Source organism: Meles meles, chromosome 11 (genome assembly GCF_922984935.1).
Source record: "Meles meles chromosome 11, mMelMel3.1 paternal haplotype, whole genome shotgun sequence".
Lineage (NCBI taxonomy): Eukaryota > Metazoa > Chordata > Mammalia > Carnivora > Mustelidae > Meles > Meles meles.
In genome coordinates this window covers 53,640,919-53,667,663 of record NC_060076.1, presented here as the reverse complement: position 1 = coordinate 53,667,663, position 26,745 = coordinate 53,640,919, and the positions used below count along the sequence as shown (strand labels likewise).

At 39.1% G+C, this 26,745-nt stretch overlaps 1 protein-coding gene across 1 annotated transcript in view; it reads left to right on the top strand.

Annotated features, from left to right (window-relative positions):
• Window positions 1-26,745, top strand: part of CCDC171 (coiled-coil domain containing 171) — a 300,537-nt gene that overhangs the window by 227,553 nt on the left and 46,239 nt on the right. The window lies entirely within an intron of this gene.

The window sequence follows — 26,745 nt, the reverse complement described above, 5'->3', positions numbered from 1 at the left end:
ATTATTGTGAGCATTTTTTTTTCCTTGGGGTTAGGACAGTTTTTTAATTGGACAAAATGAAATTCAATATGTGCTTTATTCACCTTTTAATGCCCAGTGCCTTTATTAGAGAAACCTATCAACATCATGTAAACTGTAGGAAGCCTGATATATCAAAAGAGCTTGTTCTGATTCAATAGCAGTCCAGATTTTTCAGTGTATCTTAAAGAAATATCTCCTAAAACTCAGTTTCTGTTTCACATTTTGAGGTTTAAAGTAAACTTCATCATTCTTTAGTTTATGACCCCGTGAAATTTTAATTTTGTACAAAATTAATGTCAGTCCACGTGGGGCTATGTTAATTTTTTTCTACTTGCTCCATACCCTAATTTAATTTGTTATTAGTACCCAAATTAATGCTTTACAAAGAAAGAATACTCATTTCTCTCATTAGATTATCCACTAATATATTTAAAATAAATATGTGATGTAAAACTCAGCATAAAATATTTTTATTTTCAGTTACAGGCTAGAATACAGTACTGTTATTTAGTACAAGATTAAGACGTACATTTTAAATTTGATTACCATTATTTATGAATTCATTGTAACCACAAATACAATGCAATCTGAGATTTTTCTAGTGACTGTAAAATAATCCTTTACTTGGTTATCTTGTTTCAGATTCTCAGAGGGCTTAGTATTCATCATAATTCACAAATAAAGACTTTCCCCAAACCATGGATTTGGGTGATTTGGAAAGAGACTGATCCTCAGAATGCCATATTTTGGCGGCAGAGCACGAGCTCTCTTTGGTCCTGACGTCAGTGAATAGCAAAAAGGAAATGGAGAGATGCCTATTTCAAACTGCTGTCTTTCCAAGTTCTAATAAAAATACTTCTGCACATCTCCAATTCCTAAACACTTGGGCACATTTTGCACTGACATGTTGTGATGTACACTGCAGTTTAGTTGTCCATATTGTACTTTAGTATTGCATGCAGAGAAGAACACGCGATTTGGATCATAATAGCGTTTTTTACATAGACACACAGACACGGACAGACACACAGACACACACACAGATCTGGTGATAGGCTTTGGAGTACTCAGAGAAGAAAGGCTCTGTAGTGTCAATGACCTTAACTTTAATAAGAATAGCTGCCATTTCAGTGAGCATTTACTATGGACGAGGTATCGTACTTAGTTCTTTAAATAGGTCATGTTTAACTTTCACAATGGACCTGTCCGAAATGGCATTAAATGTCAAATGACAGATGGCATCGTTTCCATTTTATAAGTGAAAAACGGCAACTACAACAGGGACCACTCCTCAGATCAACAGCAAGTAAGTTCCAGGGCTCAGAGCTGAATTCAAGCAGAGCTGTGTTTGACTGCATAGCCTGAACCGGGAAAATCTGATACTAGAAGACGATCTAGACACCGTGTTAAATGGTAGCGTACAGACTTTGAGATGTATAGTGGGATTTTCCTTCCATCTGCAAAATACACATTATGTCTCTGTGTAGGATGCGGATCATGGTTTATGCTGTGTTGTGGACAAATTCACAGGTAAAAAATTTTGCTTCCATGTGACAGGCTAATGTTAGAGAACACTACTTTTCCCCTTTTTGCAATCTATAAATATGTATAGTTATGCTCAGTGGGACTCCGTATTTAGGAATTCAGTATTTGTTTCACTTTGTGGTCTGTGCCCCCAAGGAACTGTTTAGAGAGCACATGTCCTTTGCTTATGTGGAGGAGAAGGTCGCTGTGTGGAACGTGGCAGTGGACGACCATTTGGCCAACCCAGGCCACCATCATCTGGAGCCATGGGAGCTGCCACTGTCCATCTTTCCCAGCATGGGAAGCTTGGTTACAGGTCTACCGCTGGATGGGAGGAAGAACAGTGAGCATGAGTGGAGGGGGCGAAGAGAATCACCCTTTCTCTCCAGACCTGGAAGCCCATGTGACTGGTGCGCTCCTACAGAAGAAAACCTAGCTCAGAAAAACATAGTCTCTGAGCTCTGCTAGTTTTTAGCTTCAATTCTCTTGGAAAAGTGTAGTCTTACCAGTTTCTCGGGCTTGGAGGAGGACTGAACGAGGCAATGCATGTAAAATAGAGAGCACGGTGCCTAGCAGGAAGAGAGGGCTATTAGGATTGCACCTGTAATGGGGCCCTTGTCAAGATGAAGTTTGCAACAGAAGCTTGTTTTCATTACTTTTAAGGGTGTGTGTGCATGCCCGAGCACACGTGTGTGTGTGTGTGTGTTTTATTTTGAGGAATGGTTATTTAGGATGTTTTTCTCTGTATGTTTCCATTTGGTTCTTTTACTCTTTCTTGTTTACTGTTTCTTCCAAAGCTTTAAATAATTTTGATGAAGAGCCACATTAGTTCCCTATTTCCTTCTTGTAATTAATTTAATTCTTGTATGTTACTTGATGTTCCAGTGAGGCCACGTCTCCAATGAAACCCTTTGTCTAAGCTCCTTTGGCCGGTCCGGAACTATTATTATCTGTGCTCGTATTAGTCTACTAGAAAAAAATTAAAACACCTAGATTAGACAAGTTAGCTTTAGCTGAAAAGTCCAGTACAATGTGAATGCAGAGAACTTTTTTGCAAAAAATATTCTGCCCACATTTTATAAAGGTAGTACCTGTTACTTTTTATCTTATACCTCGAGTTGTTTTTCCCCCAGTGAGAAGGCTATGCGATGCGTTTAATATCCAGCAGTTATTAGCAGGCATGTGATAAATGTTTGCGTCTCTACCCCCATTCAGTAACAAACAACAAAGAACAATATCGAGAGTTAACATTTGCTGAGTACTTCTCCTGTACCAGTTACTTCACTAAGCACTTTACATTTACTATATCCCCTCATCCCCACAACAGCCATATGAATAAATGCTCTGATTTTATCTATTTTATAAAGGAAGGAGCTGAAGTTTATTGAGATGCAGTAAATTGCTAAAGATTACCTATCCAGTGAATAGGGTCCATTCATGCCTTTAATCTTGCCTTTCTGTCTTGTAAACCATGGTTGTGTGTGTGTGTGTGTGTGTGTGTGCGCGCGCGCGCGTGCACCTGCGCGTGCTTTAAGATGGTCAAGAGGGGCAAAGGTAGGGGGTGTCTGTAGAATACAGTTTCTTTGGTGAGGACATAGTGGAGAGAACAGAAATCCAGAAGAAGCCTAACTGGGCAAGTTACTTACAGTGTATACTTCAGTTTCTTCATCTGTGAAATGGAGATCACGGAAGTCTGTGAATCATTGTGTCGCTGGGATGATTCAAGATCTGTGTGTGATTCAATCATCATTTAGATGATTCTAAAGTGCTCCAAGTGACAGGACATTGTAAACACTCGGCGTCTGTTAGCTGTCCATGGACAGGAACTCCTCGCTGTTTTGTTCACCATGGCATGATTTTTTTGGGATAAAAAGTAAGTGCAACGGTTGCATCTAAGGTTATGCCCCTTCTCAGGCTTTGATACACATTCCCCAGTTCTCCCTGGAAAAGACTTCCAGGTTACCCAAAGTGACTTCTCTTAGCGCTTTAGGTTCCTTCTTAAAGTATGAGTCTTTATATTCCATTACTAAGGGGAAGTGTTACCTTCTTACAATTTAGATCTTCCCTTTCAGATGGCCATTCTTAGCCGGTTCTTAATTTACAGAGTTCAGCCCAAGAGTGTCCATGGGGAGGTAAAGGGGACATATTGTGTGACTGCTGTTTGTTTCACAGATACTGTTTTTCATTTATTTCTGAGTACATAATGCTGCTTTGAATGTTGGAGATTATTAGAAATCTGACCTTTTTTGGTAAGTGGGATCATTTTAGTAATAAGGTATCCAAAAGGTTTGGAGGTTTATCTAAAGTTATTGTATCTATGAGAGTTTGTGCGACTCTCTTTAAATTCTAAAATCGAAACATCTTTTAAATTAAAAAAAATATAAAATGATTTTAGACTTAGGTTGTGGGATCAAATAGAATGTTGAAATGCTATATTCTTCAAAGGTTAGAAGGTACTGTCCAGAGAAGAGAAGAGCTGTTTGTTAGGGAAAGACAGTTAACTGGAAAAATCATATAGTTCATCTGAGAATAAATGTATTTTGATGAAAAGTGCCACCCTCCGTCTCACCTATCTGCTTGAGGGCTGTAGTCTATAGTTCCACAGAATATAAATTGTGCCAACGAAGCCTTTAAATGACCTAGGTTTGAGGCATAACTTGCAGATGAATATAAGAATTAGTGTGTCTGCTTTTTCTGTTGATACCAGGGAGAGTAAATGGCATTTTCTGAGGTAGTTGTAAGAATATTGTCTGAGGTGAGTTGTCAGAATAACATTTTTGTTATTTGCTACGGAAAAGTTTAGAATTCTAGTGGTGCCTGGGTGGCTCAGTCAGTTAAGCGTCCAACTCTTGATTTCAGCTGAGGTCATGATCTCAGGGTTGTGAGATCAAGCCCTGCATCAGGGTCTGCCTTGGGCATGGAACCTGCTTAAGACTCTTCCTCTTCCTCTCTCTCAAAAAGAAAAAAAAAAAAAATAGAATCCTACTCTGAAGTTTGAATAATGTGCCAGCAGACATTAAATTTCTTCAAAATCTCCTGGTAGAACTGTAAGCAATGTTAAGTGAGAAAAAATAGAATAAGATGTTCATGCATACAGAGGACTCATTTTTTAAGGTTGTGTTACAAATTGGGATAACAATTATTAAATAATTAATTGGATTTAAATATTGGTTGTAGTCATTGTGAGTTAAGCCTCGAGGTCCTCGATCTTTATCTTCTAAGATTTTCATTCTTGATGACCAGGAAAATGTAGTATGTCCATCATTATTAGAGCAGTTTGCTATCATTGCTTGTCTTCTGACCCTCCCTCTCTCCCTTCCTCCTTGCTTCCCTTCCTCTGCATCTTTGGTCTGCAGTTAGCTTTGGGGGCAGTAAGGGTGGTAGTCGAGTGGGGGAGGGGAACACATCAATCAGAATTCTAGGGTAGATTCAATGTATGCTTTGTTTTTTTTGGTCCATATATTTTACCAGGTGATACAAGCTACCATTCTTTTGTCTTTATACTTTGTTTTTAAAGATTTATTGTAAAAATAGGTATATTTTAAAAAACAGTTATTGTTAAAACACAGTCTTGGGCACTAATAGCTAAGATTTCTAAAATAAATATCTATAAAAGGAGTTATAGGGGCGCCTGGGTAGCTTAGATGGTTAAGCATCTGACTTGATTTCCACTCAGGTCATGATCTCGGGGTTGTGGGATCAAGCCCCATGTCAGGCTCCTGCCTCAGTGGGAAGTCTTCTTGAGGACTCTCTCTCCCCCTCTCTTCTGTCCCCCCCTTCCCGCTCTCCCCCCCAAAGCTAGGAGTTATAAAAAGTTCTTTTTAAAATATTTAGCAGATGAGACATTTTACATCTTTCATCATGAATTTTTTTTCGGGTTGGTGGTAGTCTGAAACCACAGGGTTTTTTTGGTCATTTTTTTAATTCATTGCCTTTTGAAAATGATGGGATGACAGATGAGGATGAGGAAATGCATCTGTATAAAGCTTCTACTACAGAGAATCTCATACTGAGGAATCTCCTAACTCCTTACTCCTTAACTCAGCTGAAAATATTCATGAATTAGTCCTTCTGGGCCTGATCTGGTATCAGTGATCTGAACTGATGCTAAGTAAAATCTGATTCTTTACAAACTCAGCAGGATTCATGAAGTCCTTTTTCCAGTTTTGTTTTTAATCATTTCTTCCCTTGTTTATTTTAAGGAAGAATAATTAGGAAGAGATAAAATCATAGGGGAGTCAGTATGCCAGGAGTCAGAAGAGGCAGCTTTATCGGAAAGTAATAGAGCTGGCCATTGGACAGATGGAGCCCTTCCCCCATAGATACAAATTGCACAGGTAGCTGGAATTGTCATTATTTTATCTGATGTGTTTTTCGCAAGGAATGCACTGTTGTCCTTTCTTGTGAAGGACGAATAGGCTGGAAGTGCTCCTGGTATTCTAGGCTAGAATCACTATTTTCTGTGAGCTCTCGGCCCTCAGCTCTTAGGGTGCGTCAGCTTCTCGCCTGTGACACGGAGGTGATGACACCGGCCCCGCTGCGTCCTGGGGCAGTTCTGAAGGTCACAGGACGTCCGTGAAAAAAGTGTGAAGATTAAACGGCACTAATCGATATTTACAAAACTGTTTTCCTTTGAATATTTGGCAGATAATGTTCCTTGATCAGGTGTGTGCTCGCTTAGGTTTCAACTTCCGGTGGAGATTTGTGTCCTAAAAACAAGCAAGGCAACAGATCGTAGGGAAGCTGGCAACCACGAGCCAGCAGTTTGCTGGAAACAGCACGTTGATCAGAATGGGAATTACTTAACAGCGTAGTATTTGGAAGAGAGAAAAAATTCTTTTTGCGTGGGAAAGAGGCGAGCAGCGTCCTGCTGGAGAAAGCCTACCCGGAGAGTCAGAACGCCGGGGTTCAAGTCCGGACTGTAGGTTCCACGTGGAGCCCCCACTTCCTGCGCAGACGCTCTTCGCTCCTAGGGTGGTGGGGAGCGCAGATGGCATGACGCGCATGCGCGGGGCTTTTTACGTTCTAAAATGCTGTCAGTATCACGCGTGTTGGGCTGAACTGCAAACGGGCCTGGGGGCAGGACAAGGGACTTAACACATCAAGGAATGTTTTAGGGTTTCAGCTCTTGGAGGTTTTTGACTAATTGTTCGATGCAACATTCACTTTAGTAGCTGAGCAGAGTGTTCACAATTTTAGTGTTCCCTCGCGTTTCAGTAGAAAGCCATGGTGAACACTTTGAATATACTCCTATTTGAATAATTATTATAGAAAGTAATTAAGGAATTACTAGTGTTTTCATATTTTTTTGAACTCTGTGGCGTTTATTAACACCATTTATTTTTTTAAGAGGGGCTTCGAATCCCATCTCTGAAATGGTGACAATATTTTCATGTGCGTGAAAATGTTTCAGACACATTTAGTCAAAAACAAACAGAACCACCAAACATGAAAGTACAGAGCTTTTTTTTTTCTTTCTTTCTTTCTTTTTTTTTTTTTTTGGCTACAACGTTAGCTCAAGGCAGAAAAGCTGCAAAGTGATATGAACATAATTTCTTTGTCATTAATGTTAAGAGGCAAAGACTGAATCCCAAACCTGACCCTTCCTCTATCTTTCTTTTCTCATTTTTGCAGCCTATTTAAGTATAACCTCACTAGATAATGCCTCTTACTACTTATTATTGAGAGACCGAAGCCTGTGAGCACTTGAACTTTCAAGTACTGCCACAGAACTGCTCTTCATTTTAGCTACTTGGACAAAAAACAGTGTTTGATGGACTGACTAGGTGAAGACCTGGAAAAGGAAGGGTTATCTACAAATTGAGTGAGTTTATTATGGCTTAGTGATTTGCTGATTGATTTCATTTGCTGTCAGTTGAGGCTCTCTTAATGTCAGTTTTCTTTGCATAATGCCTCGAAATAAAGACTGATGAAGTTCTTCAGATTGATGCCGCTTATATAAACTGACCCTGATTTGCCCTATTTTACATGACAATTTAAGTGACGGCACTTAGAGGAAAATACAGCAATGAATATGCAACTTAAGGATTAAGGGAAATGCAGTGAATCATTCAGTCTAAAACTAGGTACAAAAGTAATTTCTGGTAATAATTCCACAGATGCCTTAAGTTTTATTAAACAGACTGTTATTACTTTGAAGCGTGTATGTGTGTGAGAGAGAGAGAGAAAGAGAGAGAGAAGAAATGGGGGAGGGTGTTGAATTGAAAAAGAACTGAAAGTGATCCTAAATCTTTTCAAATTACGGTAAATCTTCCTCTCCCCACTTATTTAAACTTGGAGTTAATCAGAATCACAGTGTAAAAAAAAATGTTTTATTTGAGGTTGCATAAATGCTGTAATTTAAGTAACCAATGAAATGTAGGGTGAGTAATTTTGAAGCTTTAAATGCTTTTTGTCAGTTTCAGAACCTTCTAGTAATAGCAGATGTAGCTTCCATCCTCCCCCCATTCCCCCAAATGGCCACAAGTCTCAACATACAGACTAAAAAGAGGCCTAACTTTCAGGTGGCAGATTAACTTAAGAAGTAACCCAATGAGGAAAACATGAAATGCTGACATTTTCACTCCTTTTCTGAGTGAGGGCTCTTTAACTCACACTTTCCCCTTTTCTCTGGAGAGTAGATGATACCACTTCACTGTTACTGGGCACTGTTTTGTTTAGAGTATGTTTTATAATGCATATTAGCTAATGTGAACCTGACTTGGTGTAACTTCATGAAGATCGAAAGGACACAGTGGCGCCTGAGTAGCCCTGTCGGGTGAGCATCTGACTCTCGATCTCAGCTCAGGTCTTGATCTCAGGGTTGTGAGTTCAAGTCCCACATGGGGCTTCATGCTGGGCGTGGAGCCCACTTTTGAAAAAAAGGAAAAGGAGGACCTAGAAAACAAGTCTATGAAGGGGGGTTCCACTTGTGGGGTGGGGGCTTCGCAAACCGACACTGAGGCCTAAATGGAATCTGTGACATATTTAAAAGAGGCACATGTTCTATATTTGTGAATGAGGCTTAAGATGGCCCTCGGGCCTTTGATCTTTGGTTGACTGTTACCTGATGGAATGATTTGCCCACAAAATTTAAAGTCTAAAAGAAGAAACTCTGTGTTTTCAATCTTTCCAAAATTGAGAAGGAAATTATGATGAAATGAAAACATGTATATGTGTAACTTTGTACATGTATTAAGTTATGTCATAGGACAAAATAGGAAAAAATAATCATCATGAGGTATTTAGCGCAGTGTCTTATGCAAAGCTGCCAAAAGATAGCAGGCGTTAATATTGCTATTATTATCATTATTAGTTTTTTTAGAGAGAAAAAACATGTATGCTCATGAGCAGGGGGCGGTGGGGGGCCAGTGGAGAGGGGCGGAGGAAGAGGGAGAGAGAGAATCTGAAGCAGTCTCCATGCCCAGCACAGAGCCCAGCATGAGTCTCTCTCACTACTCTGAGCTGAAATCAAGAGTCAGACGCTTAACCGACTGAGCCACCCAGCCACCCCAGTCATGATTATTATTATCGAGACACTGTGTGTGAGTTGAGAGATGTTATAATTCTTCATCAAGTGAAAAGGAATTCTTTGAAAGTTTTGCGTTTCTCATGTTATTACCAAGTTTATAATTACTGCAAATTAAGAGGTTAGGTGATTTCTTGTTAGCGTTAAGCCGCAGATAAAACCATGACTGATAAAAGGTAAATTCAGGGTCTATTACAGATATTTTTCTTATTATGTCTTCGTGGTCAGCAGAACTTGGATGTTAACATCCATGACTAAGAGACAAATGATCACAGGTAAAACCTTAGTGAAAGAATTTGTTAATACAGAAGTTACCAGTTTATTAATATGAACACGAATGTCCACTTAGATTGCACTTAAAACACTTACTGTACAAGATGGTCATGTCCATCACATTTCTCTGTTTATAGATTCATAGCAATCTGGATAATTACTTAAACATAAATCTAAAATCTTTAGATTTGCTAAATGACAGTTTAAAAAATAAATTTATATATATATAAACTAAGAATACAAGCTATAAATCTTTTGAAAAATCGCTCTCTGGCACATCACATTTTATACATATGTGTATATATAGATCACTTTTGTTATCAAAAACATGGCACATGCAATAATATTTATTATAAGTATTTCATTATACTGAACATGCCCAAGTTTCTTAAAATTTTTTTATTTATTTAAATTCAGTTCATCAACATACAGTGTATTACACTTTTTAAAAAAGATTTACTTATTTATTTTAGAGAGAGAGGAGAATGCCCCCTTCCCCTGCTCTCGCTTTCAAAAAAATTTTTGATTTGATCTTGACATCCTGCCTTAATTTTTGCATGGTTGTAATAATTGGCAGGTTAGCTAGAAACCATACATGTGTGTGCGTGCATGCCTATGTTGATTTCTGGCTCCATTGTAACTAGCAGAATATTGTGTCCGAATTTTACAATAAATTTAACAATAAATCGTTTAAATAATTTATTAGAGTCATTTTGCTTGTCATATCTATGTACTCCAGTGAAATCATGACCCTATGAAAGTAAGTGTAGATAGCAACAATCCCAGATGATACATTTGTTGTATTTTTTTAATAACATGCAAGTAGTTTGTCATCCTTCAGGCCCACAACTCCAGTCTGAAACTCTGAGTTCCACCACTAAAGCCTGGAGACTGGGAGGCAAAAGCCCTGACCTGACCTAGTCTTGTGGGGACTCATGAGAAGAACTGACACGACGCCCTGGACAGTCTCGGTTTCTCCCCCTTCGTGGGATTACTCCAGTGTTTTGCTGTAGAATGGAGTTGATTAGTGGGCGCTGGCCTAGATCCTGAGTTCAGGGCTCCTTCACATGTGGTCTGTGCCCCATATTTCCCAAATCCCAAAACTCCCGAGCTCCAAAATACATCTGGTTCCAAGTTTTCAAATAAGGAATTATGGGAACCATACCAACATTGTGAAACAGATTCCACACAAATAATGTGTACTATCACTATAGTGTAAGCTTTTTGTTTTTCTTAAATGAAGCACATTCAGCCTATGGAATGGTTTTGGGATTTTTGTTTTGTTCTTTGAGGACAGTTGACACACAATGTTACAGTAGTTTCAGGTGCAGGATTTAGTGTTTTGACAAGTTTACGGATTAAGCTATGCTCACCACAGTGTAGCTACCATCCCTCAATCTGGAGTGGTGTTCTTGAGTGAAATTTAAGTTTAATTTAACTCTTCTCTCTTGTTCTTTACTTGAGGTCATACAGGAATGGCAGAGTAGTTTGCGCCACCTGGAAAACTCAAAGGGACTTCAGTTCTTGTGTTGTATGCAAATCAGATATGACTCTAATAGGCTTTATCTTGCTCATGTCTAATACCTGTTTGCAAACTATACGTGCATCTCTGTTCCATGGGATTAGGAATCCCCCGGGACCTTCTCTTTGGGCCCCTCCCACTTTATTCCTGAAAGCATAAGGGATGAAATTCCTTGTCACGTAACTTGCTTATTCCTTCCACCTCTGACCACTGTCCCCTACTAGATAAGGTAATGTAGAATCTTCAAGGGCCTGGAGGGGTCGGCTGTCCTGGTATCCAGGCAGTTGTTCTAGGTAAAGAGGGCAATGTCTGGGAGTCTGAGGACCTGGTTGTTTATAGCTCCAGTTTCTGGTAATCTACAGGAGGCTTAGGAACCAGAATGTCTTTTGCTTCACAGTTTTCCACTAACACTAGAGGAGAAATAGAAATGTCATTTGAGCATATTTAGAGATCAATGTACACCAAGAAATTTGTTTGAGGAAAATAAAATGGTGAGCTTCTTGATCATATACATTGGATATGGCTAATACCCATTCAATCATGTACTGAGCACCTGTCATGTTCAAGGCATTGTGCTGTGTTCTGGGATGCGAAGGGGACTTAAAGTCTTTTGGGGGAATATAGAATTTAAGAGTGACATGAGATGGAAACATGACTGCTGCAGGAGAGGCATAGATAAGTACCATAACCTGGCCTTCAGAGATGTGTGAAATTTATTCTTCCAAATTAGGAGAGGATTAAGGGAGGTTTCATAGAGAAGATGGCATTTGGGGGGGGGCTTGAAGGTTATGTAGCTAAAAATACCCTTTCCTATAAAATGCTTTTTTATAAAAAAAAGCACCTGGGGCTTTTTTTAATAAAAAAAAGTAGTTTCACCTGGGTGGCTCAGATGGTTAAGCATCTGCCTTCGGCTCGGTCATGATCTCTAGGTCCTGGGATCAAGTCCTGTGTCAGGCTCCCTGCTCAGTGGGGAGTCTGCTTCTTCCTTTCCCTTTTCCTCTGCCTCTTCCCCTGCTGTGTTCTCTGTCTGTCTCTCAAATGAATAAACTATATATATATATATATATATATATATATATATATTTTTTTTTTTTTTTTTTTTTTAATGCTTTTGTTGGGAAATACAGAGTTGGGAAAACCTGGAGTGTGAATCCCAGCCACTAGATAGCTTGCAGGAGTGAAATCTGTGGGAAGGCCTCATCTTGATCTCCTGACTGGTAGTTATATTTTTGAAAGATTTATTTATTTGCATTAGAGAGAGAGAGAGAGAGAAACAAGTGGGGTGTGGGGTGAGAAAGTCAGAGAGAGAGAGAGAGAGAGAGGGAGAGAATCCCCAACCAGACTCCCCACTGAGTGTGAAGCCCAAGTCAGGGCTCCATCCTAGGGTCCTGAGATCATGACCTGAGCCAAAATCAGGAGTGGAATGCTTAACCACCTGAGCCATGCAGGTGCCCCTCATGATCGGTAATGTTCTTTTCAGCTACTGAAGTTCTACAATACTGTGAATAAGTTATGGTCTCTGCAGGATTTCATGGAAATCTTATTATTTGTTCCTTTGTAAAGTACAGAATGTGAATTCATGTCTTTAGTTGAATACCAGAAAGCGCCTTAGAACAAATTTGTCCTTAAAACAATGTAGTGATACTTTCTTTCTGGAGATAGAGTTTAACATACTTCACTGAATTTTGGTATCGAGTAGAGATTGTAGGGATTATTGAAGTAGCTGATATCCCCGACTGAAGCATGTAGATTTCCAAGCCATATCTGATATATCAGAATCAGAATGGAATCGTGGTAATAAAAGAATTAGCTCTAAATCAAGGCCTAAGGTATTTTCTCTCTTTTTCTCTTGACTAATTTGCCTTTCTTTAGGTATATTGAATTTTTTTCGTATTGAATTTAATTAAACCACAAACAAGTGCATCAAATTCTTGTAATTCCAGTGAAATGGCTTTTTAGCACTTCTGTCCAAATTAACGTAAAGATACCAACTATAGGTGTCCTTTGCTGAGATTCATAAATAAGGTTGACAGTGTTATGTGAGAAGAGGAAAGATGAGACATTCACTGTTGTGTGCCTATGTGTATGCATTTTCTCTGTATGTTGCAGGGTAGCTTAGATCAATTGCACTCTCTGAAAGTTGTTTGTTTTGAGATAATGGACTGAGCAGTTTTCTTTGGTCATCATCAACTAGCTCTCAGCCCTGTGAGCCACTTATTTCTGTAACTTTGCTCCTTGTATTAACACCACTCCTGTAAGGAAATTGACATACTGAATCCCCAAAAGAGTACAACGAGGCCGTGTCTTTGCTACACTACCATATTTGATGAAAGCAGCTGGATCTTTGTAGGTTGCTTGTGAAACAGACAAATGGGAAGTGCTGGTTATCACTTTGCTCCGTCTCCCAAAAGTGTAAATCAGAAAGAGATTATTGAAATATAAAGTACCCTTTGTTAAGGCCCAAATATCTTTAGAAGAAGATAAGTAGGCACTCTCGGTATGGTCCCCATTATTACTGAAATTGAGAGTCTCACACACTCTACAATGAAGAACCATGCCAGTATTACATGTTGTTAATTGAATCAAGCTGGACGAGTATGTAGGGGACTCCTGCTCTGTACCCAGCACTGTGCTTGACTTAAGGTTGGGTGACCGAGGAGGGTTGTACAGTCAGAGAGGGGTTACAAAACAGATCCTCAAAACACAAGAGGAATAAAACAAGCACTTACATGGGAACCCATTTGCTGGCAGTCTTCGGAAAGTGTAAAGGTAGGGAAAGAGTCTCAGTGTATCACTAGTCTTGTTTTATATTCTCCTTCAATTTTTTTTTTTTTTAATAAGAAGAGCCATTTGGCTTTTGGGGGGAGATAATCTACTCGATTAATGTTTTATCTACTCAGTTTCAATACGAAATTTAAACATATATTATTTCCCAAACTTAAATGTGCATCAGGATGTACCATTCCTCCCTTAATACACAGCTGAATAGCTGTACATCACCCTTAAAATAAAATTCAAACTTCTCGTCTTGCCCTTGGGCTGTTCATGATCTGGACCTGGCCTCTTTCCAACTATATGTTCTAGCACTCTGTCTTTCAGTCCCTGAGTGTAGAGCAGTACTGACCTTTTTGCCATAGCTTGAGTACACCAAGCATAGTCCCATTTCTGAGGCTTGGAGCTTATTGGTCCCTTTAATTGGCATGCCTTATGCCAAGTCTTCATGAGGCTCGCTCCTTCATTCATTCATGGCTTTGCTTAAGTGTCAAATGATGGAAGCCTTCTCTTGTCACTAACTAAAGTAGCCACCCTTCTCCCTTCATCCTTCACAGTCTTGACCCTGTTTAATTTTCCTTCATAGCAGGTGACCGAATATATTTGTCTATTACCTGTCTTTCACTCGAATGTAAGACCCATGAGTGCAGGGGAGGGTCTTTAACTGCTGCATCCTCAGCACCTAGAACATAGTTAAGTGCTTGGAAGTATTTGGTGAATACATTAATGAATGAACCGAGATTTTCTCTATCGTGGCCTTTGTAAGAGGTAGAACTGTGTGTGTATTAAGGAAAACAGCAAGGAGTTTGGAATTAGATGGACCTCTGATTCCCAGTTGTGCCACTTACTAGCAATGTGCTCTTAAGAAAGTTAGTTATGGACTCTGAGCCTCAGTAGCTTTATGGGTAAATTGTTAAATAAGTCCTAAATTGCAAGTACAGGGTAAAGCTTAGAGATTATACATTTAATCTCTACATTTAATTTAGAGATTATACATTATACACAGAAAACAAGACACTGTTCAGATTTGTATATATATTATTTAGGATAGCTAGAAAATGCCCCTCTTTTGGTTGAGGAATCTAAATCACCCTCACACATGTATCTATTACTTAAAATAAGGAGAGAATAGTAGTCCAAGTAACTCTGGTCTCTGAGGGCTGTAAGTGCAATAAACATTTCTGCGCGTCAGTGCCAGATGTTATAGTTTTGACATTTGGACAAAGCTAGGCTGCCTGCATCACAGCTCACACCGTCACAATTGAATCCAAAAATCTATCTGTACACTCATACCATACTGTCTTACCTCTATGTCAATAACAACCAAGCAGCCCAATAATCCCCATTATAAAACTACCGGTGATGTCAACACATAGTAGGTGCTCAAGAATGCTAACTGTAATAAGTTATTATTTTCCTGAAGGAGAGCTAAAGTAATGAGGTTAAACTTCTTCACGGTTTCCTGTGACTCACAATTCATTCTGTGTTATCCAATAATTAAACTACTCTCAATTTATCAATCTTTGTTTTTTTTTTAAGATTTTATTTATTTATTTGACACACAGAGAGAGATCACAAGTAGGCAGAGAGGCAGGCAGAGAGAGAGAGAGGAGGAAGCAGGCTTCCTGCTGAGCAGAGAGCCCGATGCGGGACTCGATCCCAGGACCCTGAGATCATGACCTGAGCTGAAGGCAGCGGCTTAACCCACTGAGCCACCCAGGTGCCCCACAATCTTTGTTAATAAACCCAGTGAAAGTTGTATAATTTGGCATATGTTGGACATTTGATATGTTGCTTAAATTTTTAAGTCCTAAAGCAAGGTAATTTATTATTATTAATTATTATTACTATTATTATTATTATTGCTTTAAAGATTTTATTTATTTATTTGACAGAGAGATCACAAGTAGACAGAGAGGCAGGCAGAGAGAGAGGAAGGGAAGCAGCCTCCCCGCTGAGCAGAGAGCCAGATGCGGGGCTCCATCGCAGGACCCTGGGATCATGACCTGAGCAGAAGGCAGAGGCTTTAACCCACTGAGCCACCCAGGCGCCCCTATTATTATTATTATTAATCTAGCAGTATCTTCTGAGAAACTCATTTCTTTCAGAATTTTTTTTTTTTTTAAGATTACTGTTCTTTTTTATGACTTCATGTCCATATGCAGGAGTTTCCAGGAGAAACTTTTTTTTCTAAGTCACTGATTATTTTGGTGATCTCTTTCCCATATTTGTGTAGGAAACCAATGTTCCTGCTTATCCCTCTGGTTTTTCTTTATGATAAACTTTAGCATAATAAAAGCAGTAATCACCATCAGTGTAGAAGCTGCATTTAGCTTTAAGGTTGGCTTTGATTCTGTTCTGGTTGGAAATAACATATTTGAAAGAGAATTGTTCTTGTTCTTGGCACATTGTAGTTGTATATGCCATGGTTGAGTGGAGGCCAGCAGAAAGTTTAGAGTCTAAACACGATATAAAGAAAACACTTAAAAAAAAATCTGCTGCAGGAGTATTCTGAAACTCTGCTGAATATGGTTTCCCATGAGGCTCCTTCTCATACCTGAAAAGCTACTATATTTACATCCTTCAAAGTAGTGCCAGTAAAAATTTTGACTGATGGCATAAGTCAGGTCCAGGGCCATTTCAAATGGCAAAAAGGGGGAAAATGAACTCTGATATTCTCTTTTTCCTTTATAAAACAACACCCATAAAAACATACCTGCATCTACACACTACGGCATCAAGTCAGTTCATGTTATTTTGTCTTCAGTTGAGCTTGATTAAGAAGGTTGTATATTTGCAACAAAATGTTTTCTTCTGATTTACAGTCCTTATCATTGTCAGTGTCATTACTCTAAAGCATTCCAGTGTCTGTAGGTACGTTGCAGTGAACATCTAGTTACACGTGTTTTTAACCGTGCCCTGTACTAAAGAAATAAGAGCACCTAATCTTAAGTGGTAGCGGGACCCAGACCAGTCTCTAAAGGAAACAAAGTAATTCTAGTACACGCACAAAACCGCCTCCGACATCTTGGGTCAAAAGTGAGCTGTCCGGGAATGGGAAAACATCTTGTATGAGAGATAGAGGGGGAAAAATTTGATTCGCCAAAATCCTAAGTTTCTATGTAAAGGAAGGGTCGTTTTTCTGCCAGGTAATGTCCCAGATATGACAAGATAAAAGCCTTCCTTAGTTGTAGCTGGTAAAATGGGAATTAAATATAACTCCTTAGTTATATTTATATTCCTTCCATGCCTATGTTTACTGTGCACGGGTCTCATAGAGAATGAGGATGAATGAGCCATAAGAACTCATTCCTTGTGGGTAGGATTTGGGGTATTTTAGTGGTTGGAGTCTTCTAATGTCTGTCACTGGTAACATCAGAGCCTCAAGTCAAGCAGCTGGGAGCATACAACACACTGCCATTTTACATATATGAGTCAATGAAACACACTAGAAGTTGTTTTTCCAAATTGCGTCATTTTCAAAATATGAATGATATGAATGTATGAATGATAGAAGATTTGCTTTAATTTGTAGGCTTAATTTAATTTTTTTCTCATTAAAATAATCTCATGGCCTTCTTTCAAATTACATTTTCTAAAATCCAAAGAGGTTTTTGGGGGTAGTGTAGAAATCATGTGACATATTAGGACAGAATAGAGACTCATGAATTTGTTGCAAGTGTTTATTGAACCCATATTCTATAGAAGGAATTAAAGGCTCAAGAAAATGTCATCTGAAGTTCCTTTACTTGAAATAAATATTTCCATTACATAAGGAAAAATTGGTTGTTCCCAGTCAGTGTGGTACAATAATTATTGAATTTGGGAACTTTAAGAATCCTGGTTTCATAGCAAAATTCAAGAGGGACTTTGCTTTTATACCCTTTCCATCAGACGAGGAGAGAGCCTGGGTTGAATCGACAGTTAAATGAATGTTGTGATAGACTAGCTGTGCATTTTTTGAAACTTGGAAAGCTAAATTAATTCTTCTGCTCTTACTGACAAATTTGGTATAATAGACAGCCCCAAACAAACCAAATAAAACACTAAACCCCAAATTTAAAGCAACCTCAGAAACTTGCAACACATGGAATGAGCGTGGACTTTGGAATTGAACGGACATGAATTTGAATCCCAGTCCCATTCTTTATTAGTGAGGGGACGTTGGATAAGGTACTTAGCATCCCTCAACCTTGGTTTCCTAATCGTAGAGATAACGTGTCTCATGGAGTCCTGGCCAGAAGTAGAAGATTATGCAAAGCTCACGCTGTGATGTTTGGCACACGGTAACTGCGGTTGCCAGCACTAGGGGCCAGGAAAGTCTTGCAGTGTGGGAACTATGAAGGAAGCAAGAACACCTTTGGGCCCAGATTGGAGCAAACCTCGACTTTATTGACTGTCCTCCATCCCAACTCATTTGGTGATTCCTGATGGTAGAGAGGGTGGGAGCCCACCTCCCTCATTAGCCCAACTTCTAGGGCAGATGTGGGATTGACTTCGAGTGGAGAATAGAGCTGGGGACAGAGGCCCCTCAGATTGCCTCGACTCCTTTGGGGCCACAGCTGTACTCCGGCCCCAGGACAGCTGGCATTGCTGTGACGGTCTGGGAGCAAATGGACACAGGCGTCTGCCATCCTCTCAGGTTGTCTTGTTCACGTGACTCCATAAAGGAGTCTTTGGGAGTTATAGGCAAAAGACTGGTTAGGATCTAAAAAGATCTAGTCTGAACTTTGGCAGAAAAGTTTTGGAAGCAGTTTTGTTCTTCTCTCATGTGTTTCTACAATATGTGTAGATATGTAATTAAATTTATGTATCTCCCCCTTTTTAATTAAATAGGAGCAGACTATATATGTGCATAGGGACTTTGCTTTCCTTTGCTTTTTTTACATTTTTATTTTGAAATAATTATGGATTCACAAGAAGTTGCAAAAATAGTATCCTTCATCCAGTTTCCTCTAATGTTACATCCTATATAACTTTAGTACACTATCAAAACTAGAAGATGGACATCAGTGCAGTGTGTGTGTGTGTGTGTGTGTAGTTCTTTGACTTTTTTATTTTTTTAAAGATTTTATTTATTTATTTGACACACAGAGAGAGACAGCACAAGGAGGTCAAGCGGCAGGCAGAGGGAGAGGGAGAAGCAGGCTTTCTGCTGCCCATTGTAGGCCTCTATCCCAGGACACTGGTATCATGACCTGAGCTGAAGGCAGATGCTTAACTGGCTGAGCCACCCAGGCGCCCTGGGTTCTATGACATTTTATCGCAGATGTGTGTTTGTGTAGTCACCACCACACTCAAGATACACGACTGTGACATCGCCACAAAGATCTCCATCAGCTAACCATTTTTTTAGACATTTCGCACGCCCCTCCGCCCCACTCTGAATCATTCCCTAACCCCTTGGAACCATTAAATGCTTTCTGTCTCTATAATTCTGTCAATGATAAATAAATGAAATCCTACAGGATGTGATCTTTTGAGATTGTCTTTTTTCCCCACTCAGCATAATACCCTTGAGATCCATCCACGTTGCCGTCATCGTGTCTATCAATAGTTTGTTCCTTTATATTGTTATACCAGTAGCCATGGTATGGATGTTTCACAATTAGTTTAGAACAGTTTGTGAAGAACGGTTTGATTGTTTCCAGTTTTGGGCTATTTTTTTTTTCCAGTTTTGGGCTATTACCTATAAAGCTGTTACGAACATTTATGTACAGATTTTTGAATGAACAAAAAAAATTTTTAAAGATTTTATCTATTTATTTGTCATAGACAGAGAGCACACAAACAGGGAGAGGGGCAGGCAGAGGAAGAAGCAGGCTCTCTGCTGAGGACCCTGGGATCATGACCTGAGTGGAAGGCAGATGCTTAACTGACTGAGCCACCCAGGTGTCCCTGAACAAATTTTTTTCTCTAGAAAAAAAAGACCTAGGACTGTGGTCTCTGGGCCAAATGTAAGTGTGTGCTTAATTTTTAAAGAAATTGCCTTGGGGCACCTGGGTGACTCAGTTGGTTGAACGTCTGCCTTTGGCTTGGGTCATGATCCCAAAGTCCCGGGGATCGAGCCCTGCTCAGTGGGGAGTCTGCTTCTCCCTCTGTCCCTCAACCCTCTCTCACAAACACACACACTCTCTCTCTCAAATAAATTAATAAATAAATAAATCTTAAAAAAAAATAAATTGTCAAACTGTTTTCTAGAGGGGTTGTACCATTTTTCATTCTTACCAGAATGTATGAGAATCACTTCTCTGCTTTATCACCAGCTTTTGATGTTGTCACAATTTCTTCTTTTAGTCATTCTGGTAGGTGTGGAGTACTATCTCACGGTGTTTTTGTTTTTTTTTCCTTCCATTCCCTAATGGCTAGTGATTTTGAAAATCTTTTAATGTGCTTATTTGAGATTTGTATGTTCTCTTTGGTAAAATGTATCTTAGTGTTTCTTGCTCATTGTCTAATTGAATTGTTTGTCATTTTATTATTGAGTTTTGAGAGTTTTTAAAAAAATATTCTAGAAACCAGTTCTTTATCAGATATGTGGTTTGCAAATGTTTTCCCCTATTGTAGCTTTCTTTTAATCTTAGAAACAGGATCTTTTGAGAGCAAAAGTTTTTAATTCTGGTGAAGTTCCATTTATTGATTTTTTTTCTTTTATGGATTATGCTTTCAGTATCCTGTCTAAGAACACTTCAAGCCCTAAGATGCCAAAGATTTTCTCCTATTTTTTTTTTCCTAGAAGTTTTACAGTTTTATATTTTACATTTAAGTCTGTGGTCAATTTTGAGTTAATTTTTGTGTAAGGTGTGTGGTTGGGCTGTGATTACCAGAATTCTAAGATGGCCCCCAAGACCCTTCTTCTCCCTGGTATGCCCCTACCATGTAATTAATCTCTTTCTTTTGAGGGTGGGTAAGACCAGTAAATACAGGATGATTTTGGATGGGCCTGACCTAATCAGATGAGGCTTTTAAAAGAGGGTAAAGTGAGGGAGATGCTCTGTTGTTGGCCTGGAAGAAAGCAAACAGCAATGTTGAGAAAGGAGGGGTCCGTCCAGCAACAACATGAGGCAGTCTTTAGGAACTGAGAGTAACCGTGACTGACAGCCAGCAAGCAAATGGAGACCTCCATTCTCCAGCCTTCAGGAAGGAAATTCTGCCACCAATTTGAATAAGCTTGGAAAAGGACCTTGAATCTCAGATGAGTCTGTAGCTGCATTTGACCCTTAATTTCAGTGTGCTGAGGTCCTGAGCGGAGCACCCTGCTAACCCATGCTAGATCTCTTTGGTATGGACTGGCGTATCACTTGGTTCATTTTTCAGACATAGACGTTCCTATAAGGTGTGTTGAAGGAAAGGAGGGAGGATTTCACAGTGCAGAGGGGCTGGGAGGTGTATCCTTGCTGGTTTATTTACTTCTTGTGTGTTTCAACATGAACTGTTCAATGTGGCTCGTCTGGTTAAGTGAATTTATGGATTAAAATATTTTACATAGTATAATCTTTACAATAGTTTACAGTGAGTTAAAAGGTAGTCTTTAAAATCTTCTGTATAAAGTTGTTCTTTTCCTGTGATAAAGTGCTTCAAAGTACTCTTGAACTTAGTATGAATTATGCAGTTTTCTTTAACAAAAAGAGAAGGATTCCAAATCTGTGGATGGACCTTCTCTTTGATGGCAAGGAGCTGTCAAGAGCATTTTATTTAGAACATTATTTTAAAAACCCTCCCAAACAAAACACGTTCTTTTACATCAAGGTAAAGTGACATATGTAAAAACAGCAATAACAACAGCCAAACTAACTGCTTTATTGAAGGAGTTTTAGGAAGAAAACATTATGAAAATAGTGTTTGAAAATATGTCTAGAATTTTCAACTTTTTTTCTAAAAACGATCTAAATTTATAAAAAGTTGTGAAGCATAATTTCCTAACCAAAGTGTATGTTTTGAAACTTTGTTAGAAATATGATATATTTAATGTAAAGTGTATTTGTTAAAGGAAAAGTGAATTGGGGGAAATCGTAGGGGGAAACAAAGCATGAGACTGTGGACTCTGAGAAACTAACTGAGGATTTTGAGGGAGGGGGGTGGGGGGTTGGGTAAGCCTGGTGGTGGGTATTAAGGGGCACGTGCTACATGGAGCACTGGTTGTGGTATAAACAATGAATCTTGGAACACTGAAAAAATAAAAAAAAATAAAGTGTATTTGTTAAAATAAAAAACACGGCATATTTAAAGAGCAATTGATGAATTCAGGGAAGTTGGAAATTTTCTAGCCCAAATTTTCTAGCCCAAATTCCAGTTAAAGCTTTTGTTAATTGATGGGATTGAAACATGGGTGTCGTGATTCACAACACAGCCAATGGTGCCCTTCTGTCACTTGCACCTCATCTTTTCTTGTTTTTTAAATATTTTATTTATCTATATGAGAGAGAGAGAGAGAGAATGAGCCCAAGTGGGGGGGAGGGAGAGGGAGAAGCAGACCCCCCTCTGAGTAGAAGGCCCGATGTGGGGCTCGATCCCAGGACCCCGGGATCATGACTTGAGCCAAGGCAGGTGCTTAACTGACTGAGCCACCCAGGTGCCCCATGCATCTCATCTTTTAGCCATGTTTTGTGGGAATGGTGCAGGTGGGGACTCAGAATTAGACTTCCGAACAGCAGTTATCACAGACAGTTATACAAGATTTTTAAAATTATAAAAACATATTTCTTTCACTGAAAATCATTAATAATAACTTCTTATTGAGAATAGAAGGTCTCAGGGATATTATAACACAAGGTTAAGCCCACTTCTTATGGCTGGTTATGCTTAGCTTCAAGCCCTCATGTGGTTGGTTCCTTCCTTTGCTTGTAGTTTGTGCAGGGTTTCTGCAAAATTTTGTTTATGGTCCCTTCTACTTTCTATTCCTTATTGATTCCTCAGAATTCTTGTTGGCTGGTGGCATTCTTAGCAGCTTTTAAATACACACACATGCACGCATGCACATGCATGCACACACACACACACACACACACACACACAATCAGTGCGCAAAGCAAGGAGGTGGCTGGTGGTCGGCCATCTTGATACAGTCTTTCCTCCACAGCTTCCCGCTGGAATGTCAAGGTGAAACAAATAACTGTGGATGGGGCCAGAAACCAAACATCCAAACTGCAGAGCCCAATCCAGATCTTAGACTGGATCTTGCCTAGGAGACCATTACCATCTGTAGACTGCTGGCAACAGGCCCTTCAGCTCTCATTTTCTGCCTTTCCCTACATTACTAAAATATTGAAAGGAGAGCAAATGAGCAACCTTACCAGAGTCACTTCTTGATAATGAAGAAAATAAATTTCCTTTAATTCCAGGTGCTCATCAACAAAATTTGATACTAAAAACTATGAGTGTGTTAATCACTGTAAGATTTTCTTCCTTGAGAATGACATAATATTTCACTCAGATGTGGAACTTCAGAAACAAAACAAAAGAGCAAAGGAAACAAAAAGGAGAGAGAAGGAGGCAAACCAAGAGACAGACTCTTAACTCTAGAGAACAAACTGATGGTGACCAGAGCGGGGCTTGGTGGGCGGATGGGTGAAATCTGTGGTGGGGATTGAGGAGGACGCTGGTGATGTATGGAAGTGTTGACTCCCTATATTGTACACCTGAAACTAATATAACTCTGTGTTAACTAACTGGAATTTAAGTAAAAAATTTTTTAAAAAGGACATCATAAATAGGAGCTGTTTTATTATCAGCGGGCAGTTCTGTTTTGTTTTGTTTTTATTTTTTTTTTATTTTTTTTATTTTTATTTTTTTTTTTTTTTAAAGATTTTATTTATTTATTTGACAGAGAGAGAGATCACAAGTAGGCAGAGAGGCAGGCAGAGAGAGAGGAGGAAGCAGTCTCCCTGCAGAGCAGAGAGCCCGATGCGGGGCTCGATCCCAGGACCCTGAGATCATGACCTGAGCCGAAGGCAGCGGCTTAATCCACTGAGCCACCCAGGCGCCCCTTGTTTTGTTTTTATTATGTTATGTTAGTCACCATACAGTACATCATTATTTTTTTTAAAGATTTTTATTTATTTATGATAGAGACAGACACAGTGAGAGAGGGAACATAAGCAGGGGGAGTGGGAGAGGGTGAAGCAGGCTTCCTGCAGAGCAGGGAGTCTGACACAGGGCTGGATCCCAGGACCCTGGGATCATGACCTGAGCTGAAGGCAGATGGTTAACAACCGAGTCACCCAGGTGCCCCATCATCATTAGTTTTTGATGGAGTGTTCCATGATTCATTGTTTGAATGAATAACATCCAGTGCTCCATGTAATTCATGCCCTCCTTAATACCCATTACAGGTTCACCCATTCCCACCTCCCCTTTCCCTCTTAAAACCCTCAGTTTGTCTCCCAGAGTCCATAGTCTCTCATGGTTTTTCTCCCACTCCAATTTCCCCCCCTTCATTTTCCCCTTCCTTCTCCTAATGTCCTCCATGCTATTCTTATGTTCCACAAGTAAGTGAGACCATATGATAATTGACTTTCTCTGCTTGACTTATTTCACTCAGCATAATCTCCTCCAGTCCCATCCATGTTGATGCAAAAGGTGGATAATCATCCTTTCGGATGGCTGAGTAATATCCCATTGTGTATATGGACCATGTCTTTATCCATTCGTCTGTTGAAGGGCATCTTGTCTCTTTCCACAGTTTGGCTATTGTGGACATTGCTGTTATGAACATTGGGGTACAGATGGCCCTTCTTTTCACTACATCTGTATCTTTGGGGTAAATACCCAGTAGTGCAATTGCTGGGTCATAGGGTAGCTCTATTTTTAACTTTTTGAGGAACCTCCATACTGTTTTCCAAAGTGGCTGCACCAGCTTGCATTCCTACCAATAGTATAAGGGGGTTTCCCTTTCTCCACAACTTCCCCAACACTTGTTTCTTGTCTTGTCATTTTTTGCCATTCTAACTGGTATAAGGTAGTATCTCCATGTGGTTTTGATTTGAATTTCTCTGATGGCTAATGATGATGAACATTTTTTCATATGTCTGTTAACCATTTGTATGTCTTCTTTGGAGAAATGTCTGTTCACATCTTATCTGTGGGCAGTTGTGTTGTTAGAAAGTAAATATTCATTGGCCTCTAAAGTTCTTTAAATTTGAAAGGGCTTTAATATCTCAATATGTATAAAATATTTGATATTTAAAATGTTTACATTATGTCTAACAATACCCCTCGGAAATACTAAATCTTTGGGGCAACTGGGTGGCGCAGTAGGTTAAGTGTCCGACACCTGGTTTTGGCTCAGGTCATGATCTTGGGGTTGTGGGATTGAGCCCCACAGGCTCTGTGCTCAGTGGGGAGTCTGCTTCTGCCTCTCTCTCTCTGCCCCTCCCCCTCTAAAATAAATAAATAAATCTTAAAAAAAGAAATATTAAATCTTTGCTTTATGAGTTAAAGTAATAATTTTCCTAATTTGATCCCATTATCATTACTGCAGCTAACATTTACCTGATGGTTTACTATGTTTCAGACAGGTAAGGTCTTCCCAGGTTTTAATAGTCCTTTAATCCTCACAAAGTCTTTATAAGATTGGAATTATCATTGGAAGATTGGAATTATCATCCCCGTTTATGGGGGTGTATTCCGCATACTTGGTATATCCATTTTACATGGTATATTTATATGGTAGATAGGAATGAAGTATAACACTAGTTATAGTTAAAGGGAAATATTTGAGGTTTTTGCTTCGCAGTTACTGAAAAATATAAATAAAAAGTTTGCTCTTTTGGCTTCTAGGCCTCATGACATTTTCCATTAATCTCTTCTCCTGACATCAGGTTCCCAAGGATCCCATTTCTCCCGAAATCCAGTTTTGAAGTCAGCCTAAATTACATAATAATATGTACATAATGAATTATATAAATAATATTGTAGTGCACAAGTGACAGTCATCTACTTGTATGTCAGAATGTTTTTGAATTCTGAAAACACTTCCACTTTTCCTTAAAATGGCTAGGGTGTGGAATTTTGTGTGGATTCTCTCAATCTTGTTATGTTGATCTGTAACAAAAGCCTGTTCTTATCCAGAAAACATCTTTTGTTTTGTTTCTCCCGGTGGCCAAAATCCCTCCGGCCAAAGATGACACGGCATAAATTCTCCAGTGCTGGGGCGCTGATCGCAGTATCATGCTGTTCTGTCCTTGTTTGCTAATATAAAAAGACGTGATGTTTTAGTACGGGACAGAGGTGTGTTGTGAAGCGTTAGACCTTGGGAGCTTGATACGGAAGTCATTAGGTCCTCATTCCTTCTCCCCTCCGCCCCCTCTCAGTTGATTCAGAAGATCATTTCCACTTCTACCCACCTGACACCTTTCTTTTCTATTAAAGAGATGGGTTTTTCACTGAAATCCTTTGTTACGGAGTTTGAATCACTTCTTAATATTGGCACTTAACGTTCTTTATTCCTCAAAAGGTCTGGTGCTTCTTGGAGTAACTGATTTCATTGGCAACCCCCCCCCCAACTATGCTATAATATACTGTTTATACCATGAAACATGCTTGCTGTATTTACCACGCTTCCTTGTAGTTCCGAAAAGATATAAATAAGCGTTGTAAAAAAACCGCTTTCATCTCTCAAATGCAATACTGCTTTAAAAGATTTTAAATGCCTAACATTCTAAATCCTATGCAAAAAATCGATTATCATTATATTCTTTTTAGTGTTATAAAGAATAATATGTGGTATCTCTTAATATGCACTGAATATTAGGATTTAGTTATTAAAAGTAGATCAAGGAAGGAGCCAAAATAATTATGACTTTTGGTCCATCCGCCATATAAAAATTTAGATGTAACTCCTCAAAAAGGTATTTTATTTTTTTTAAAAAGAGGTTTGAAGGAATATCATTTTTCCTTGAAGAGTATCATGTACATGAGAATTCATGAAATATGTTTCTCTAAATTTTGGATGTGGGATAACTTTTGAAATGTTGAGGTTTTTATCTTTGACTATTAGAAGCCAATTCTACTGTGCCTTAACAGTGAAATCATAATTCAGGAGCCCATGCTGACCGAAGAGTACTTCCTTTTTTTATTCAAGAAGTGCTCATGCATGTTTTTGTTC